Source organism: Aethalodelphis obliquidens, unplaced genomic scaffold (assembly GCF_003676395.1).
Source record: "Aethalodelphis obliquidens isolate GAN/ISIS:26980383/991018 unplaced genomic scaffold, ASM367639v1 scaffold1, whole genome shotgun sequence".
NCBI classification, from domain to species: domain Eukaryota; kingdom Metazoa; phylum Chordata; class Mammalia; order Artiodactyla; family Delphinidae; genus Aethalodelphis; species Aethalodelphis obliquidens.
Window position 1 is genome coordinate 63,045,424 of NW_020837945.1, and position 21,680 is coordinate 63,067,103.

Sequence of the window (21,680 nt, forward strand, 5' to 3'; positions counted from 1 at the left end):
AAGAGCTTCCCCAATTTTATAAGCTTCAGAACCCACAAAATCTGGATCACTTTTACATGTGTTGTAAGAGTTAATTCTACTTTATGAGTTTAAACTGATTTAAGAACTGATTTCCGCTTCTGATGACTGCTTAAAATGTTTTAGGCTTATCCATTTCAATGCAAGAACTCTAGGGTAACAGGGGTAAAAAAAGACTGGGGTTTACAGTGCAATCATGTTTCCTTACAACCACATGGGGGCAGTATCCCTAAAATACAGAATGTAAATAAATGATTTGACTTGCTTCAAGTATTAAACAATGTTTACAAAAGAAGCAGAGGGAGGGGAGGGAAGGCCTTGCACATATAATACAGTAATAAATTGTGTTTTACTAGTTTATATTGTGATTTTCCTCTATTAAATCAAGCATGAATTTGATAGAATAAAATCCCATTTGTGTTTTTGATTCTCAGGTAATACATCTGGCCTTTTAATATTAGGTCTCTGAATGATTTTAATAGAGAGTAAAATAAGTTCTAGGCAATGAGAAATACTATACTTGGTGCTCATCCATTGCCCACAGCGGGAGGGAGCAGGGATGAGCTGTGACTCTCAGGCTACGCACACTCTTCAGTGTGTCATGCTGTTAAAGAATACATGAAAAAATTATCAAATGTGATCATTGACTGCATTATTGCTGAGATTATAAGGCATTCTTTATCCACTGAAATGGGCCTAGGATTACATTAAAACTTGGATATATGCTAATCCTGGAAGTTATGCTTAGTGAAATAAGTCAAACAGAGAAAGACAAATACTGTACGATACCACTTACATGTGGAATCTAAAAAATAAAACAAGATAGTGAATACAGCAAAAAAGAAAGACTCACAAATATAGAGAGCAAACTTGTGGTTACCAATGGGGAGAGGGAAGAGGGGGAGCAAGATGGGGCAGAGGGTTAAGAGATACAAGCTATTATGTATAATAAATAAGCTACAAGGATGTATTGTACAGCATAGGGAATACAGTCAATATTTTATAATAACTATAAATGAGTATAATCTTTAAACATTGTGAAGCACTATGGTGTATACCTGAAACTTATATAATATTGTAAATCAACTATTTCTCAACAGAAAAAAAAATGGAAGAAAAAAGCCTGCTAATCCTACTGATTATAATCAAGGGTATTGTAATCTGGGAGAGAAAATTATTGCAGGCTTTTGTCCATCGCTCGTGATTTCTGTCTCCTGTTTTGTGGCAGGTTGGACACCTTTTGAAGCTTTTACATAGATCCACTAGACTTTCTTGAGCAAAAAAAGAAGCTCACAGATTCTCTGTGTACTAAACAGACCGTTGGCAATAGCTAAACAGCTGTTGGCTGTATGATACATATTTGGCTAAAAACAAACCCATCTGTATTTAATGCATTATTGCCAAAGTGTAGTAACATGCTGTTTCCAGTCTGAAAATACTGGTACCCTCTTGTGAGATGATCCAATTGAAAATCCCACAACATGGCTCTTGCACTTCTTGGCTGTGCAAGCGGAAAACCTAGGAGTGTGCCAGCGAATGCCAGAGTTTGTTTCCAGAGGCTTCAATTTGGGAGGCAAGGAGGACGGCAGTGGATAGGCACAGACTAGATAACCCTTTCCTTTGATAGATTCTTTATTTTATCTTGCTTTTCAAAATAATTCCTTGGTGTCTATTTCCTCTTTGTAAATGTATAATCTTTATTTTTACTGATTAAAAAAGCAATATATTTTTAACAGTAGAAAAATTAAAAAATACAAAGAAAAAAGAAGGAAAAACGTTATGCTTTATCCTGCCATGCAGTTTACTTGGATGTGCCACTTCTGAATAACGTTGTCATTTACTGACCCAAGTGCGTAACATGACTCAATCAATCCACTTCCTAGGATTTTTCACTTGGATGACAAGTGAAAAAACAGACTAACGGTCAGGCAGTTTGCTAAGGTTGTTTAGCTCTTCAATGCTCAAGCAAGGATTTGAACCTTGGTTTGCATCATTTAGAGCTGAGAGTTGGGGCTTCACCACTATATAGCACACTGCTGCTCATGAAAATAACATTATTCAAAAAAGATGTCCCTAGAGGTCAATGGAATGTAGACAACTGTGTTTACGATAATTTAATCCACTTGAGATTTTTAAAACTAGACTATATAATAACTACAAATGGAAGCAATAGCTTAGTTTGGTTGTGAGTGAAATATTCACAAATGTACTAAAATGCATCTCTAAACAATTAGATTTGGGATTTCCTAATATACTTCATTTAAAGAAAATAATGTGTTAGCTAATGAATTTTTATAGTTAATTAGTGTAATGGAATTTTTCTCTAAATACTAGCACTTATTTTATTTGACAAAACACTGAACAATTTGGAGGGATTCTTGTAGTTTTTTCATGATTTGAATAATGCATAGCTTTTTCTCATAATAGGCAAATGTTCAAATCAACCTCAAAGAAATCTTCACCTGGAAAGCTCCAACTAAATGAGCATTTTTCTCTGACTACCACTAGCACCAGCTTCCGTAATAAATAGTCAACAGCTGGAGTGGTAACGGAATTCTCAGTGCAGCTAATGAGAGCCCCATATTTCACAGCTCAGAGGCTGTAAAATACTTCTGTTTAAAAAAAAGATATTTATAAAGATCTCAGTTCTTTGTTTGAGTGTAGAACCAAGGAACTGCTGCTTTTAAAGGAATAAACTCTTTGCACTAATAATCAGGTTCAAAGAACTGTAAAATATAAATGAAGGTAATTTCTAAAGTGATTGGTTTTCTTATATGCAATGTCACAATCACATCAAAACAACAAAGATGTGTCTGGAGTATGATTAAATCTAACAATCAATATTTTTAAAACATTACTTTCCCCTACTTCTCAAATGAAAGAAAGAAGGGATGGCAACATTATCCATGGAAATGTTCGGCTAAATGCTATAAAAATGCATGATAGGGCTTCCCTGGTGGTGCAGGGGTTGAGAGTCTGCCTGCCAATGCAGGGAACACGGGTTCGTGCCCCGGTCCGGGAAGATCCCACATGCCGTGGAGCGGCTGGGCCTGTGAGCCATGGCCGCTGAGCCTGCGCGTCCGGAGCCTGTGCTCCGCAACGGGAGAGGCCACAACAGTGGCCCGCGTACCGCAAAAAAAAAAAAAAAAAAAAAAAATGCATGATAGATTAGTCCCAATACACAAGAACATCCTTGAATATATACTTTTAAATATGGTGACAAAATGCCACTTCCCCAGGAAGTCATTCTAAATAATTCAAATTAACTCTAAAAACATGTTTGCTGATTCTTTTGTTTAACTCAAGATTCTCTCTTGCTCCCAACTGGTGTTTGGTAAAAAATGTTTAGAAGAAAAACTGCAGGTACCTCTTAGGCCTACTCCTAAGTAAAAGTGGGAGACAACTGGAAAGGAGCAGGGGGCCAAAGACAAGGTGATATTAGAGCAGGGTTCAAGTAGTAAGACGAGAAAGAAGCAGATGTCAACAGAGAGAGACATGAAAGAGGGACTTGAGGGATAGAAAGCAAGCAACAGTGAGGGAGTTGAAGGAGAGTTGAAAGACCAAACACTGTGAAAGGTAGGCACACAGGGAAGAAGGAACAACAGGAGAGAGGTGTTAATGTTGCAGAGACCGGAAAAGAGCAAGAGGAGAAGAAGGTGCAATTCTAGGGGCTGTATTGCTTCAGCTCATTTAGTCCTCAAAAACAATCGTGTAAAAGAGGAATCATTGACTTTTATGGTGCAGCATCATGGGGAGAAGAAGGATGTGGAGTCTCTCTAAGCACTTACTAATTGTGCAACCCTGAAGATTAATCTCAGATAAGTTGCCTCAAAGGTAAAATAGGAATTTTTGAGCCATAAGCTCTGTGAGCTAGCATATGTAGCAACATCTAATACATTTTATGGCTTTTAGATGAATAGATGTTTGATTGGTGATCATTTAGGCTTCACTTTATAAACACTGGCCTTCAGAGAGGTTCAAGGGTTCCAGCTTGGAAACACAATCACTTTGTTTGTCTTTAAGTGTGTGTAGAACACCTCTACCATAGTCCTAGCCTATACTGTAGGTTCTCACTAAATGTTGCTATCATTATTACCCTGTACTTTGCTCCAGGGATTGACAGGGGCCCTAAGTCTCCTCACCATTCAGAAGTCACCGTGGCATCATCTGATAAAAATTAAAAGAAGTGTTGTTGTGAAAATCTATTCTTTTTTTTTTAACATCTTTATTGGAGTATAATTGCTTTACAGTGTTGTGTTAGTTTCTGCTGTATAACAAAGTGAATCAGCTATATGCATACATATATCCCCATACCCCCTCCATCTTGCGTCTCCCTCCCACCCTCCTTATCCCACCCCTCTAGGTGGTCACAAAGCACCGAGCTGATCTCCCTGTGTCATGCAGCTGCTTCCCACCAGCTATCTATTTTACGTTTGGTAGTGTATATATGTACATGCCACTCTCTCACTTCATCCCAGCATACCCTTTCCCCTCCCCATGTCCTCAAGTCCATTCTCTACGTCTGTGTCTTTATTCCTGTCCTGCCTCTAGGTTCTTCAGAACCATTTTTTTTTTTTTTAGATTCCGTATATATGTGTTAGCATACGGTATTTGTTTTCCTCTTTCTGACTTACTTCACTCTGTATGACAGACTCTAGGTCCATCCACCTCACTACAAACAACTCAATTTCGTTTCTTTTTATGGCTGAGTAATATTCCATTGTATATATGTGCCACCTATTTTAGCTTGCAAAACTCAAGGTGGCCCATAAATATTTACACTAGATTTTTAAAAGATGTATTAATATGGTATTTGAGGTGTATGTTCTAACTAGCTGTTAGGACACACTTGAACAGACATAATCATGGGTCTGGAACAGCACTGTCCAATAGGAATGTAATGGGAGCTACCCAAGTAATTTTCAATTTTGTAGTAGCAACATTTTTTTTTTTTTTTTTGCGGTACGCGGGCCTCTCACTGCTGTGGCCTCTCCTGTTGTGGAGCATAGGCTCCGGACACGCAGGCTCAGCGGCCATGGCTCACGGGCCCAGCCGCTCCACGGCATGTGGGATCTTCCCGGACTGGGACACAAACCCGTGTCCCCTGCATCGGCAGGCGGACTCTCAACCACTGCGCCACCAGGGAAGCCCAGCAACATTTTTTTTAAAGTAAAAAGAAACATGTGAAATTAATTTGATAATCTGCTTTATTTAAGCAAATATATCTAAAAAAATTATCATTTCAACATACAATCAATATAAAAATGATTGAGATATTCTACCTTTTAAAAAAAATTGGTACTAAGCCTTCAAAATCTGGTGTGTACTTTATCCTTACAGGACATCTTAATTTGAACAAATTCCAAACCAAGGACTCAATAGCCACATGTTTTGGTATAGATATAGAAGAACTAAGGAGTACAATAATAAAAAGAACCAGTGTAGACACTAAACATTTTCCCCCCCAAGTAAGCTAACTAGAGAAGCAAACCCTCTGAACTTGAAAACCTCTTCATCAAATATTTACTCTACCTTGGGGCATTTTGTGGCTTGGCTTTACTGAGAAGAAATCAAAGTCACAAAGTGTAAACCTCCTCACCTTCTTCCTCTTTTCCTCCAAATGTCTCTGTAACCAAATCCTCCTCACAACTGCTAAATAGCCAAGGGCTTTACCATTTCTCTCTCCTCACTTCTGTCTCAAGACAAAGTATTTTCCTTCATTTTAAGACTTAAAGCTCCAACTCCTTTTTCTCCCGCCTGCTTTCTCCATTGCCTCATTCCATCAGACTCCGTCTTATACAACTTCAGACTCACTTTCTACAATGTGAAGTACACTTGACTTCCCTCTCTGCTTTCTTCAACAAACCAGGGCTGTACACACGGATAAAGCCAAAGAAGTTTGAGATCCGCAGCAGCAGGAAGCGGAAGGTACAGACATTTCCTCTATACTCCCTGCTCCCACCTGTGTACGGTTATGAACATATCAACATCCCATACCATAGTGGTACATTTGTTACAATTGATGCACCATACTGACATGTCATTATCACCCAAAGTCTGCAGTTTACATTAAGCTTCACTCTTGGTATTGAACATTCTATGGGTTTTGACAAATGTACACTGACACATAACCACCATTACAGTATCATACAGAATAGTTTCACTGCCCTAAAAATCCTTTACATTCTACCTAGTCATTCCTTCCACTCCCTTTAGTCCCTGAAAAACACTGATCTCTTTATTATCATCATAGTTTTGCCTTTTCCAACTGTTATATGGTTGGAATCATACAGTATGTAGCCTTTTCAGATTGGCTTCTTTCACTTAGTAACACGTATTTAAGGAAGCAAGAATATACAATGGGGAAAAGACAGACTAATTTTTAACATCTTTATTGGAGTATAATTGCTCTACAATGATGTGTTAGTTTCTGCTGTATAGCAAAGTGGACCAGCTATACATATACAGATATCCCCATATCTCCTTCCTCTTGCGTCATCCTCCCACCTTCCCTATCCCACCCCTCTAGGTGGTCACAAAGCACAGAGCCAATCTCCCTGTGCTATGTGGCTGCTTCCCACTAGCTATCTATTTTACATTTGGTAGTGTATATATGTCCATGCTACTCTCTCACTTCGTCCCAGCTTACCCTTCCCCCTCCCCATGTCCTCAAGTCCATTCTCTACATCTGTGTCTTTATTCCTGTCCTGCCCCTAGGTTCTTCACAACCATTTTCTTTTAGATTCCATATATATGTATTAGCATACAGTATTTGTTTTCCTCTTTCTGACTTACTTCACTCTGTATGACAGACTCTAGGTCCATCCACACCTCTACAAATGACCCAACTTTGTTCCTTTTTATGGCTGAGTAATATTCCATTGTATATATGTACCACATCTTCTTTATCTATTCATCTGTTGATAGACGTTTAGGTTGTTTCCATGTCCTGGCTATTGTAAATAGTGCTGCAATGAACATTCTGGTACATGACTTTTTTTGAATTATGTTTTTCTCAGGGTATATGCCCAGTGGTGGGATTGCTGGGTCATATGGTAGTCCTATTTTTAGTTTTTTAAGGAACCTCCATACTGTTCTCCATAGTGGCTGTATCAATTTGCATTCCCACCAACAGTGCAGGAGGGTTCCCTTTTCTCCACACCCTCTCCAGCATTTGTTGTTTGTAGATTTTTTGATGATGGCCATTCTGATTGGTGTGAGGTGATACCTCATTATAGTTTTGATTTTCGTTTCTCTAATGATTAGTGATGTTGAGCATGTCTTCATGTGCCTCTTGGCCATCTGTATATCTTCGCTGGAGAAATGTCTATTTAGGTCTCTGCCCATTTTTGGATTGGGTTGTTTGTTTTTTTGATATTGAGCTGCATGAGCTGCTTGTATATTTTGGAGATTAATCCTTTGTCAGTTGCTTCGTTTGCAAATACTTTCTCCCATCCTGAGGGCTGTCCTTTCATCTTGGTTATGGTTTCCTTTGCTGTGCAAAAGATTTTAAGTTTCATTAGGTCCCATTTGTTTATTTTTGTTTTTATTTCCCTTTCTCTAGGAGGTGGGTCAAAAAGGATCACACTGTGATTTATGTCATGGAGTGTTCTGCCTATGTTTTCCTGTAAGAGTTTTATAGTGTCTGGCCTTACATTTGGGTCTTTAATCCATTTTGAGTTTGTCTTTGTGTATGGTGTTAGGAAGTGTTCTAATTTCATTCTTTTACATGTAGCTGTCCAGTTTTCCCAGCACCACTTATTGGAGAGGCTGTCTTTTCTCCCTTGTATATCTAATTGTCTGCCTAATCTACCCTAATAAGTTATCCAACTTCATAGTCTAGTCCCCAGGAATAACTAAGACATCTTCAGAAACTTAGACCTTATTCCTGATAGAAACACCATAAAGATTCAAGGCCAGCCTTACTAGTATTTACTTTATCAAACACATACGAGGCACTAGCCAGTTGTGTGGCATTTCCTAAGCACTCTACACACACGTAAATTTTCATGACCTACAACTGTGCAAGGTAGACGCTATTATCTTCACCCCCTTTTCATGGACGGGTATATGAGGCCCAGGAAAACTAAAAAAACTTGCTCAGAGTCACACAGGTAAGAAAGTACCTGAGACAGAATTTAAATTCAAGCAGTCTGGCCCTAGAACCTAGGTCTTTAACAGCTAGGTCACACTGTTTCTCTGGTGAGTGAATAAGTGAGGACATTTTTAGTACTAGGGTACTAAATTTCATGGGTACTAGGAAGGCTCAATTTCCTTGAATTGGTCCTCCTGTCATCTATTTGCTGATGCCTAAAATTCCAGGTCAGAGCCTAATCCCTTTAGTGAAACACAATGATCTGTATTCAAATGCAAATATAACCTTATCTGTCCTTTATACCTTAGTACAGATTGATTTAGCAAGACAGTCTGTGACAGCAGATTTTGATAATGAGAGTGTCCAAGGAGACACTGAGACTGAGATTTTAAAGTAGGAGCATTCTAGGAAGATGAGGGGTGGGGGAAGGGAGCTTGAGGCTGTGACTGGCATCTCAGGCTTAACTGGATTGGCTATGAAGATTGAGGGAAGCTTTCACTGTGTTGGGGAGAAGTGAGGGACACATGTTTAATTTTTCCTTGGTTTACTGAGATTTCAGTATTTTCATCTGAGTAAGAAAGTTAAAACCCAAATTTGCCATAGAACATAAAAAGTACGGAGGTCTCAACCTATGGGATAAACCCCCAGGAGGATGCGGAATCATTACAAGGCAATCCTTAAATTTCTATGTCCAACAAGCATGTAACATGCCTATATATAAGCATCATATTCGAAGTGAATAGATAGAAATTGTATCTAGGAAGAAAAAAGCATGGATCTCTGGGTCAGCACCCTGGATAGTGCCCATAGAGCCAGATGGATATGTGTGCACTGTTGATCTGTACTGCTACATGTAGTAACACAAACTTTTCTTGCATTCTTTTACCTTTGCCTCTTTAATTCAGCAATTAAAACACTTGTAAGGCCTCACAAATCAAGCTGTGGTTTTCTGACAATTATCATATCTAGATAGAGTAACAAGATCAGTGAAAACACATTTACTGAAATACCCACTGTGCCACAGACATCAGCTGTATTTGGGATCAAATCAGGGTATTAAACCACAGGCCAGAGCGTCTGTGATTTGCATGAGTAATTAGAAATGATTAATAGAATGTCTTGCTTAATTAAACTTATCTCATAAGGGCACCTCTTGAAAACTCATAAGCTTGACAATTCATAATCACCCTCGATATTTTGGGTATAATATTTTTTGGCTCTAATGAAGGATTTTTTGACTATTTAAGATAGACATGATTTAATGGCACAAGCCACACTGTCTTATAAATTTAAGATGTCTTAGAAATTGAAAAATTCTATCCAACAGTGTAGAAAAGGTAAAATGATGATGTTTCAGGAAGTGCTATAACTAGGAAAGGAATGTAGGCTGTTTCAGTGAGCCTAGCTACCAAGTAAGACATCCAGCCCTTTAATATAGGAAAGATGACATTTAAGAACACCATTACTGTCTTAGTCAGTTTGGACTGCAGTTAAAAAATAGTACCATAGACTGGGTGGTCAAATATTTATTTCTCACCGATCTGGAGGCTAAGTATAAGATGAAGGTGCTGGCAGATTCAGTGTCTGATGGGATACCTCTTCCTGACTTGTAGGCAGTTATCTTCTAGGTATCTCCACGTGGTGGAGAGAGAGAGAGATCTGGGGTCCTTTCTTCTTTTCATAAGGGCATCAATACTGTAACGGGGGCTCCGTCTTCATGATGTCAAGTAAACCAAATTACCTCTCAAAGGTCCACCTCTAAATACCACCATACTTGTGTGTATATATATATATATATATATATATATACACACACACACACACACACACACACACACACACACAGTGGAATACTACTCAGCCATACAAAAGAATGAAATAATGCCATTTGCAGTGATGGACCTAGAGATTATCTTATTAAATGAAGTAAGTCAGACAGAGAAAGACAAGTATCATATGATATCACTTATATGTGGAATCTAAAGAAAAGGATACAAATGAACTTATTTACAAAACAGAAATAGACACAGAAGACAAACTTATGGTTACCAAAGCAGATAGTGGGGAGATGATGGGGACAGATAAATTAGGAGTCTGGGATTAACATATACACACTACTATATATAAAATAGGTAAACAACAAGGATTTACTGTATAGCAGAGGGACCTATACTCAGTATCTTGTAATAACCCATAATGGGAAAGAATCTGAAAAGGAATATATATATGAATATATATATGAATTCATATATATATATGAATCACTTTGCTTTACATTTGAAACTTAACACAACATTGTAAATCAACTATACTTCAATTTAAAAAAAAAAGTTAATGCAATAAATACATACATACCACCACACTGGGGATTCGGACTTTGACATATGACTTTGACAGTGGACACGACCATTCAGTCCATAGCAAATTAGCCAAATGTTTACTTAGCTTTTAGTTCAATAGTTAAGACTGAGGCAAAATCTGTTAAGTATGTGCTGGGTACCAAGTGATAGAGTAAAAGTTTCCATAAATACAAATGAGAATAAATGTTACGTTTGAACTTAAAGGGTGTAAAATGGAAGGAGAAAAGTATTTTTAAAAACACATATACTTATGTCAACTAAGTTAGCTATGATTTTTGAAGCCAGGGAAGATGAATTTAGAGCAAAAGTTCGAGAGGTAAAAGAGGCACTAATAGACGGAGTTTAATTATTTATGAACTCTCTTGTTAATTCCTAAGAGGAGTGATATCTCGCCAACATTTTTCATATTCACTGGTAGAATTTTTTTCTTGTCTTTCAGAGGACCCTCTTCCTAATCTACTGTTTTCTGGAGCAGTTCTCTCTTCCCTTCTTCCTGTTAGTTGACTTCCCCCTGGTTTTAATTACCTTACCTGCTTCTTATCTAGATAAATGCTTCATCATTACCCAATAACCAGTCATTTTTGAGGGTCACAATAATTACTGAAATTCAAAACACATACTTAATCTTCAGGGTATAGTCTTAAAATAAAAGTAACAAATTAAAAAAATACTTCCCATAGAGTATTTTTATTCAATGCTTTTTGGTGGATCTATGGAGAGTCTCAAGAGAGTGGGCTTAAGGAATTGGAGGGATGAGTATTGGGAGCCATTATAGTCTTCTGGGATAGGCAGTGATGAGATTATTCCCATGAAATTGTTTGTTTATATATTTAGTAGAATGCTTGACTGCATACTCTGCTCTATGTATATTCTTCCATACTTGTACCAGAATCTGAGTGCTAGAAAACTTTTCAGCAAACAATGAATTATTGTTCCAGGATGTGGCAATCTGGAGTTCAAGAGTAACTTTAAGACAGCCATCTGTGCCCTAAAGTGACTGATCTCAACTGCTCACAATGGTAAATGTATTTGTCATATGTAAGGTAGCAGCTTTTGCTTCTATTTCACAGAGGTATGCTACTTCAGAGGTTATTTCTGCATGAAGAAAACAGTCAGTAAACCAAATTATTTGGATAACAGTGAGGCATTATTCAGATCTATGGTTTATATTGTTAATCTAAACAACTTATGTGCTGAGATTTGTCATTCAAATGGGTCATGAAGTGTGTTTTGAACAAGAGACACCTACATTGGGTTTAATTAATCCATTTTTCTTATGAAGGGGGCCAGGTTTCAGCTCTGAATCCTCCCTTTCTCTTTCAGCCACGCAAATATGATTTTAATAATGCACTTGAACTCCACATAATATATAAAAGCAAGTATATCTTAAACCTCTTTATGTGAAGGTGTGTAAGGACAAAACCTCTAATTTCAAGAAGTTTTAAAATTCTATTTGAGAAGATAGAACACAGAAAATCAGAGCAAGGAGGCAGAACATGATAATTACTGTAAGAAGACATATACTCTAAAAACTGTGGTGTTTTTGTGCATTTTGCTGCAGGGTGTATATTCTGGCGTTGCTATAAATATTAATCTCTGTCTTGTATATATAAGATATCTGCATTTCTAAGCCTAACAGGCTTGCTGCAGATCACTAAGGAGTTCATAAAACTGCCTGTAGCCTCTGAGCATGGCTTTTTGGTTAAGACCCCTTAAGGACTAAGTCCTTCTCAGTTTGGGATCTCTCGTTGTACTACTGTATAATAGGAATTCAATAAATATAATACTTGCCCAGGGGAATTGAGACTAGTTGGATCTAGTTGAATGAACTAGTGTTTAGAACTAGCTATTTCTCCACCTAGTCAGGGCATGCAGATGACTCTGCACATGCTTATGGATGTAGGGAAAAAAATGGGTCATTGGGCTCAAATGTTGAGGATCTCACTATGGAAGGGTAGAGGGTTTATGTGTACAGGAAGGCTATAGACCATTTTTTCCAAAGACCCTTGATGAATGGTTTATGATAAGCCAAGGGAAAGCTAATCTAGATCCACTGTAGGTAATACAGCAGAAAAGGCATCAATCTGTTATGATCGTGAATCTGCCCATAATTAGTGCTGTGACTTGGATAAGTTCCTCAACCCTTGTGAACTCTGGCATTCCCACCATAAAATGAAATGGAGCAGGATTTGAGCTAGATCACTTCTATGACCTCTTAAAGTCCTGAAATTCTATGACAGTGTCTTCCAAAAATATATTCTGGAAGAACTTAGTAAACATTCTGTGAGAGTGTGTTCTATGAGAAAATAAATTTGCTAAAAATTTACATTAAAAAGGTCTTTTTTTTTAAATGATAGGACTTTTAATGACTTTAGCATGCTAATGTGCATTTTGTGACTCTGCAATAGGATCTCCTCAAGCTTATTTGACTATGAAATTCTTTATTTTTACGTAAATCCTATTAACAACTAAAGGTATGATCATATTCAACAGAATAAGGTTTGGGAAAGGCTCCTTTATGATTGTGAAAATGCCTTGATAGTCTTTAGACAGAACTTGTCACAGTAACTAATATTGCAGCTAATTCTATCCATCTCTACTGAGTGCTTCCAATGTGAAAATCTCTTTCGAATACTATTACTTTGCTCAATGTTATAACAGACGGTGGATGTAGCTATTATTATCTCATATTACAGGTGAAGGAATTGAGTTCTGAGGGATTACACAATTTGCCCAATGTGACAAAATTAAGGAGTGAAATTATAACCCACTATTCTACTTCTATCGTGTTGTCCACTTTGCCTCACAGACTTTTTACCACCACCAAAGCTGCATTTTTACCTTGCAGTAAAATCTAATGCCACTCTGGATGTAGTGGCATTTCGCAGGGGACAATGACCATGGGCCACTCAAAAGAGAAAAATAACTACCTTTAATGAACAATATGATTTGGGGCCCCAGCCCTGTAATATTTAATAGTTTAAACACTCAGGGAGATACCTGGGGAAAAGTTTTCCTGGAATTATTCCCAGTGAGTCCACACATATCATATTCTAAGAAAAGCAGAAATATATACATATATTTATATATATAATAATATATTTATATCGATATATATATCGATATTTCCTCCATCTTAAGAAGTTTATCTCTAAACAGGAATTTTTATGGTATTTATTTGTTTTAAATTATGGAAATCAACGCATTTTTCAACTACTTGTTTTCTATGAACTTATAGTCCCAAAGCAGGCTAAACGGTTTATCTTCACAACTCTTCTTCAAGAAGTTTCTCATTCTTGTTTTACAGAGAGAAATCGGTGCATTGTGAAATTAATGACTGCAGAAACCTTAACAACTTAATAGTTAACCAGGATTTAAAGGCAGGCATCAAATTGTCTTATTTCTTAGCCTGTGGCGTGTGACTCTAGAACTTGACTGTTCTATCTCCCTGGCTTCTGGGTGGAGAGTAATAAGAACCTCAGTGAGCATATGTTCTCTGATGGATCGAAAAAAGAATTAGAGATAAAGAGGACAGAAAAAAGGAAAAATAATCAGCCACAGTTAGATAAGGAAATTTTTGCCAAACTTACAGAAGAATTACTGTGAACCAAACATATATTGAATGTACTATTTCATAGTTATCAGTAAGTTCAGTCAGGAGACAAGGGAATTCCAATACTGATTTTTCCCAAACGGAGGTTCTACTCCTAAATAAATAATTTTGAAGAAGGTACTGAAGTAATGGCTTATTTAGCATCTTTTCAAAATAAGAAATTAGTACATCTTCAAATTTTGTAACCAAACAATAGGTTCAAGGCCTGCATTTTGACTGCAGTGAATACCATCACCCATCACAGGCAATTGGCCTTAACTGGCTGCACGATACATTTCCACCTAAATCAGTGAATTCTTTCTCCCAAAACAAGAATGTGATGGAGGTAATTAGAGTAGGGAAGGAAGAAAACAACCAACAGAGGATTCAGGCAATGTTCCATGCCTCCCTTTCCTTTCCCCACTTGTAAATTAGAACTAATTATTGTTATTCATTAATGAGTTGCAATCTAGATAAACAAGCTCCTCTAACACAATGCAATTAAATGGTATATATTCCAGGTGAGTACGTTCTTAAAGAAGTTTTTGTTTTTTCCTTGTCTCTGAATTTTCTAGAACTGGCCCTTGATGAAAGGACTGTGAACTTGAAAACAGCCAACCCTAGCAAACAGATCAAATGACCCTCTGTGATCATGAGCTACAAAGCCCAGTCAAACACTGAACGGTGGTTCTAACCTCAGCCAGACTTACCCAGAGAGAACATCTTAGAGTTAATAGAGAAATGGACTCTAACCCAAAGTCCGGAGAACTACTGTGGACTCTTTCACAAAGGTTGTTTGGCTTTGGCAAGTAACTTAACCCTTCTAAGCCTGACTCTTCATCTGGGGCCATGGCTCTTGGCCTCGCCTGCTTCACGGGGTTGTGAAGAGGATCAAATGAAACAATATACGAGAGCGCTGAAAAGTGTATAATGCGGGGCTTCCCTGGTGGCGCAGTGGTTGAGAGTCCGCCTGCCGATGCAGGGGACACAGGTTCGTGCCCCGGTCCGGGAAGATCCCACATGCCGCGGAGCGGCTGGGCCCGTGAGCCATGGCCGCTGGGCCTGTGCGTCTGGAGCCTGTGCTCCGCAATGGGAGAGGCCACAGCAGTGAGAGGCCCGCGTACCGCAAAAAAAAAAAAAAAAAAAAAGTGTATAATGCTACAAAAACAGATGCACAGAGCCTCTAGTCTATAGAATATTTGACCCCATGTCTATCTCTGTAAAATCTGCCTTCTTCATGGTGACATCTGAGACTCTTTTATTTAAAGAAAGGCTGAATAAGATAAGACCTACGCTACGATCAGTGACCTGCTACACGTGTGCACGCCTGAGAAAGATTACTGTGGCTATCGTCATGAGATACCTGCATAGCTTCCTGGGCAGAATTACCAGATTCTGTACTGTTTTGAACAAAATGTACTCAGCTTTGTGGTGTTCTCTAACCTGGAGCTGTCACCATCCAGCTTCAGTACATGGGTGAGACCAATGCAATCACCCAATGGTGAAGGCGTGGAAGAAACTAAAACGAGAAGTAGGAGAGACTTCAGAAGAGGTTCGTCACTGAAAGTGTGACGTGATGCTCTTAGAAAAAGGATAAAGTCATGTAACAAATTTTCTGGCGCCAGAGTGCCTGGAGCAGCACGGATGGTCATCACGGAACTGAAGAAGATTTTATGGGAATAAGAACTTAAACATAGTACATCATATCTTTATGTACCCTAATAACCTGGGTGGGCTCATGTCCCTTTCAACATGAGGCTAGAGTCAAATAGTATCTAAGAAACACTGAAAAGACATCTCAGTAATCATTTAAATATTTCAAGTGTTGACAAGAGAGAATCCAAAAGATTACCACAGGATCCTTTTCAGTGTAAGAAATCCTCCAAGTAGCTCCTCAAAATAAGCAAACTAGCAAACACTCAAACACTCTTGTCCACACCCTAATCTCCAGCCCTGGCTGATCAGTTTGACGGGTTCATCCCTCTCATCCTGATATTCTAGTCCCTCTTCCAGAGCACTTGAAGCCCTAATTTTTAGATCTATCCTTTTTTAGCTCTTTTAAATTCTGATGCTCATCCCATTTCCCCAACTAGACAAACAAACATAACAAAACAAATAAACTTCAGACACCTGTAGGTTGTTGCTTCAACAGCAAAGGCTGAAGGAGAGCAGAGAGGAAATTGTGAATATATTTCTATCATGCAATTTATGTTGTTTCCGGCTACATAAGAGCAGGTGGGAAAGGTCTGATGAGGAAAGACAGGCCCCTATTGAAATATAACCACAATTATAGGTATGTGGAGTTGAAATACTCTGAATACGATGGGTTTCCAAGGCAATGTGTATATTTTAGAGATGTGGAGACTGAGGCCCAGAGAGTTACTGTGGAGGCTGACACAGCACCATCGTGGTAGAGCAGAGAGAGATACGCTATCATTCTTGCTTTGCCAAACCACTGATTCTTCCTCCATGCACCAATAATAAGAAGCTGATTAAAACAGGCACCTCTAAGTGTACAAGTTATAAGATATTGTTAAGTGTTTGATTTTTAGAGTTGTAAGAAATATGATATGGCAGGAATAATTCATGCTAAAGACAGTTCATTCTGGTTAACTCTGGAGGCCATTTCCATGCTTTTTTTTTGGCTCTACCTTTATAAGATTTTGACTTCTATAAATAATGATGCCAAAGCCGGCATATATAATTAAAAATAATACACACAACTAACACAATTTTAATTCGGTGATTAAAAAATATTTTCCCTTTAGGTGATTTTGGATAATATTTTACACCGTTAGGCATTTACTTGTCTCCTTATTTTCCTCTGCAAACTGAAGTTCTGACTTCCCATTAATTGAGTCAGTAAGCAATCACTAATAAAAATAAACAAAAATCCTCATTAAAAATCTTCTGCCTTCATGAATTTTTAGAACTTGAGTTTTCCTTAATCTCAGCAGCACATAATAGCATGTCTCTGGAAAGTACTTTCCTGTCCTCTGACTAAACGTGACATCAACATGGTCCCTGGGTCACGATCTCTACTCTGGCTTATTCCAATTAGTCAGCAGCACAATCCTTAGATGCTCTGCTTCAGTGATTTCTGGGAAGCAGGACAGAAAGCTGCCGAGTTCTTATGCAAACTGGAGCAAGATGCTGAATTATTATCTAGTAGTAATTTCCCCTTCCTCCCACCTAGAAAGAGCCTATTTGGAGTTTTTGCAGGATGAGATTGTTGAGAACTAGTTTTCCTCCAAGATATGCTGATCACTCAGTCACAATGAGGATGGTGTGTTCCCAGACCAGAGAAGAGAGGTTTTAAATAATTTATCTGGCAAGAGTCTTAGAGCACAATGTTTGGTTTTCAGAGACCATTAGGGCTAAGAAGATGCAGCTGGGAAGCAGAAGGAAAAAAAGACCGTGATTTTTCAGAGATTCCGAAGCGGCTCCACCTCGTGTTGCATCTGGCATATAGAAGGTGTTCAACAATTGCTTGAGGAGTGGAGCAATGCTACCTGGAGGTCATAAAGTAGGGGAGCAACTAAGGGAAAGGATCTGTGTTTCAGGACTAATAACGGAGCGGGCTGTCCTGATGGGAGTTCAAGAGGGAAAGCTGAAGGCTATGTAACCACATAGTAACAAACTCAGAACGCACGTTCTGTCCCTTAAACCACATCACTTCCAAGGTACTCCTAGCTCACCAAGTCCAGAAACTCAGGAATTCAGAAAGAACAACAATAAATTTGAGGGGACTGTTTTAATGGTTTATTGGATGCACTGGTGCTTGGGAATCTCATACCTGGGGAATCAAGAGCTTCTGTCCAGCGTTTGTGCCATGAGTCAGCAGCCACGCAGCTGGGTCAGTCACTTCACCCTTTTAGGCTTTCAGCTCCTTGTCTGTGAGATGAGTGAGTTGCAGTAAGTGGGTTCATGGGATCCTTAGGCCTTGAATTTCTCTTCTGCATCTGCCATGGGAAGCTTGTGAAAGAGCAGGAGTGCCAGAGATGGTGCTAACTTCTTTCATAGGCTTCCTATCCCTTACGCCTCCATCATCCTTATAAATTATGGATTTTTGTCCCCCTACCACTTTTTAAATAGGAAATCCAAGGCATATAATGGTTACAGAACATGTTCAAGGTCACGCAGCTAGTAAACGGCAAAACTGGGAGTCTAACTCAGAGCATACTTGTTGCAAATTTTATAGACAGATTAACAGGAAGCAGCCTCGGTCTCATTCTGAAAACAACGATAAAAGGATGATCACTTTAGATTGCATCCTGGTGCTTAAAATAGAACTGTGACATAAATTGTCATGAAATGATTATTTTCTCCCTTTCACCAAATATAAATAAGTGGGAACTGCAGTTGAAACCTGAGAAAAATCTCCGTAGGCTTTTGAAATCATCATTGGGTGTATAATATAATGGTACTAAAACTCCATTAACCTCTGCCTTTGCTTCAATCAACAAAACTTTATTGAGACATCAAATGTGGACTGAATGCTGAATGGAGAATTCTAGTCAGCTTATCCTAAAATCCCTATAGCATATGAGGGAACAATGCATGGAGTTTGTGTTCATGAAAATAAAAATAGGTACAGAAGAATTTTAACTTGTCTAACCTAAGACTGAGAGTTATAAACAGACACATCCTCTTGTAAACATCTAGATTCAGAATATATATACATACACACACACACACATATATATACACACATATATGTCAGAATTTATACGCACACACACACACACACACATATATATATATCCGTTTTTAAGATCTAAATATGACTGGATATTGGGCAAAAAAAATGTCAGGATCAGTGAACAGATAATTCTGTTTCATATGCTAAACCTCAGAAAATTAATTCCAGTTTGTCCAAAAGGAAGATGGGTAAGTAATTTCTGCATTGGGGCATAATATCTCTAATCATTTTCCTACACACACACACACACACACACACACACACACACACACACACACACACTCCAAAATGTAATTAAATTTTATTTATTCGGGTTACCTAATTTTACTAAGTATGTATTATAGTTATCATAACTGTATGTATTAAAACATATGCTCATATATTCACACATAAATACATAAATACATAATATTTGTATATGGGTGTGTATGTATATATGTATATATGTATCTTTCATCCATCCATCCATCCATCCATCAAGGGGATTTTGCAATAAGGTGACTATAAACTAGAGCGACTGACATAAGTCCTTCATGACTTACAATCATGGAAACGTTATTTAGACCTCAAACTTCCAGCATGGGCCTAATAGATCTGTCAGACATAGAATTAATCAAAATCATGAATGAATATGCACTGTGCTCTGTGATAGGCACTAACACGAAACAGATATGACTACGTTGCATTCTGAAGCCTTCACCTTAGACTAGGAAAGTATTAGCGATGCTGTGTGAAATGTCTGAGGGATTGCTGACAGACTGCACACTTTCTATAGTGACTTTGGGGTCTTGTTCAACAGTTAAACTCACTGACCTTCTCATTTTTTGGCAAACAGCAAGAATGTTATGTCTACTCAACCTTTTAGTTCCTTTTGAGAGTAGATACTACTGCTGTCTTGAATCTGGGCTTCCCCAGTGAGGAAAATATGATTCCACCTGGAGCTAGGGAATGAAAAGGTAGATATTTTATGGACACAAGGTGGTATAGTTGTCACATTGCTTTGAGGAGTTATACCCAGTTCCTCAGCCTTGCTAAAAATCTTATAGAGACTCAGGCTGTGTCAGGGTCAATCACTTTCAGGGGACTTGTTTTGTGTCCTTGACGGCTGTAGTCATTTTGTTCAGCTTTTTCCTTCAGCTTTTTCTTTTCTTTTCTTGGCATCCTACAGGCCTGATTGTGACAACGTTGCTTATTACAACTTTGTATTGAAGTTTCTTTTCTGAAGGTGCTGATGAATTGATCCTCATTTGAACAAATATGTTGTGACCAGAAAGATAAGTAGCAACTCAACACAGGCTCTTGTTTCCAGTGTCGTCCTTCAACATGTTCCCTCCAACACAGATCCTCCAAGGGGCAGGGAGAAGTTTCATAATTTCTTTTCATTAGTTCTCAGCCATCAGGCCACTGTAATCATTTCCCTTTACTTAGAGGGTAGATCCATGTATGGGTGGATAAATGTCAGATAATAAGTCATTTTTAGATTGAGGAGGAGGACCTAGAATTTCTTCCAACACTGGCTGTGAAACGGTTAAACAGCAACACCTCCCATCTTGCTGAAAAGGGAATCCCTAATGTTAACCGCTTTCATCTCAGACTCCATCAAAGCAGTGGCTCTCTTCACCAGAGAGAACAGAAAAATATCCTTCCTTTTGCTATTATTAACACAAGTCAAGGAAAAAGCTTCAGGCCAACCAAATAGAAAAATAAAGTCATTCTTGGTGTTAAAATAAAGTACAGTATATAGTCTCCCCTTGCAGGTTACCACCCAGAGTTCAAATCTTGGTTCTATTAAGAAAAAAAAAAAAAATGTCATGAAGAACCTAGGAGTAAGACAGGAATAAAGACACAGACCTACTAGAGAATGGACTTGAGGATATGGGGAGGGGGAAGGGTAAGCTGTAACAAAGCGAGAGAGAGGCATGGACATATATACACTACCAAACAGTAAAATAGATAGCTAGTGGGAAGCAGCCGCATAGCACAGTGTTTTGTGACCGCCTGGAGGGGTGGGATAGGGAGGGTGGGAGGGAGGGAGACGCAAGAGGGAAGAGATATGGGAACATATGTATATGTATAACTGATTCACTTTGTTATAAAGCAGAAACTAACACACCATTGTAAAGCAATTATACTCTAATAAAGATTAAAAATAAATAAAAATAAATCTTGGTTCTACTACTTTTCCCTGGGAAAACTACTTATTCTCTCTAAACACCATTTCCTTATTTTTAAAAGTGGGGTAAAAAATACACGTTTCAGAATTGTTGTGAACATTGAATAAGAAAATGATGTAACATTCAACAAAATAGGTGATAGTGAGTCCTCAATGAATGTTAATTCCCTTCCCCCTACTTTTGTAGCATTTGGGAGTGATGAAAACCTGTAATTTGGTAGACTTCTGTGAATGAAAAGACAAAGGCCATTTACAAATAATAAAGACCCTGAATGACACTCATAATAAAACATGGGTAAGAATTCAGGGGGACACAAAGAAGATCAGTAGAAATGAGACAACACAAAATGATAACAAGTGGGTTATCTGATTAAGGATAATCACCAGGATTTCAGGGGGGAGGAAATAGAGATCAGTATTTTCCCCAGAACAGGAGCTTGGGAGGTAATATTGCATAACAGTTAAGAGCATAGACTGGGGAACTGGACTGCCTTGTTTTGAATCCAAGTTCTACCACATATTAGCTACGTGATCGTGAACAAGTTGTTTTATTTCTGTGTGTCCCACTGTAAAATGGAAATAATATTAATGGAAACTCAAAGTGTGGTCTTGAGGGTTACATGAGTTAATATATACAAAGTGCTTTGATGATTGCCTGGGATATGGTGAGTGCCATTCAACAGGGTTAGCCTGTGTGTGTGTGTGTGTGTGTGTGTGTGTGTGTGTGTGTGTGTGTGTGT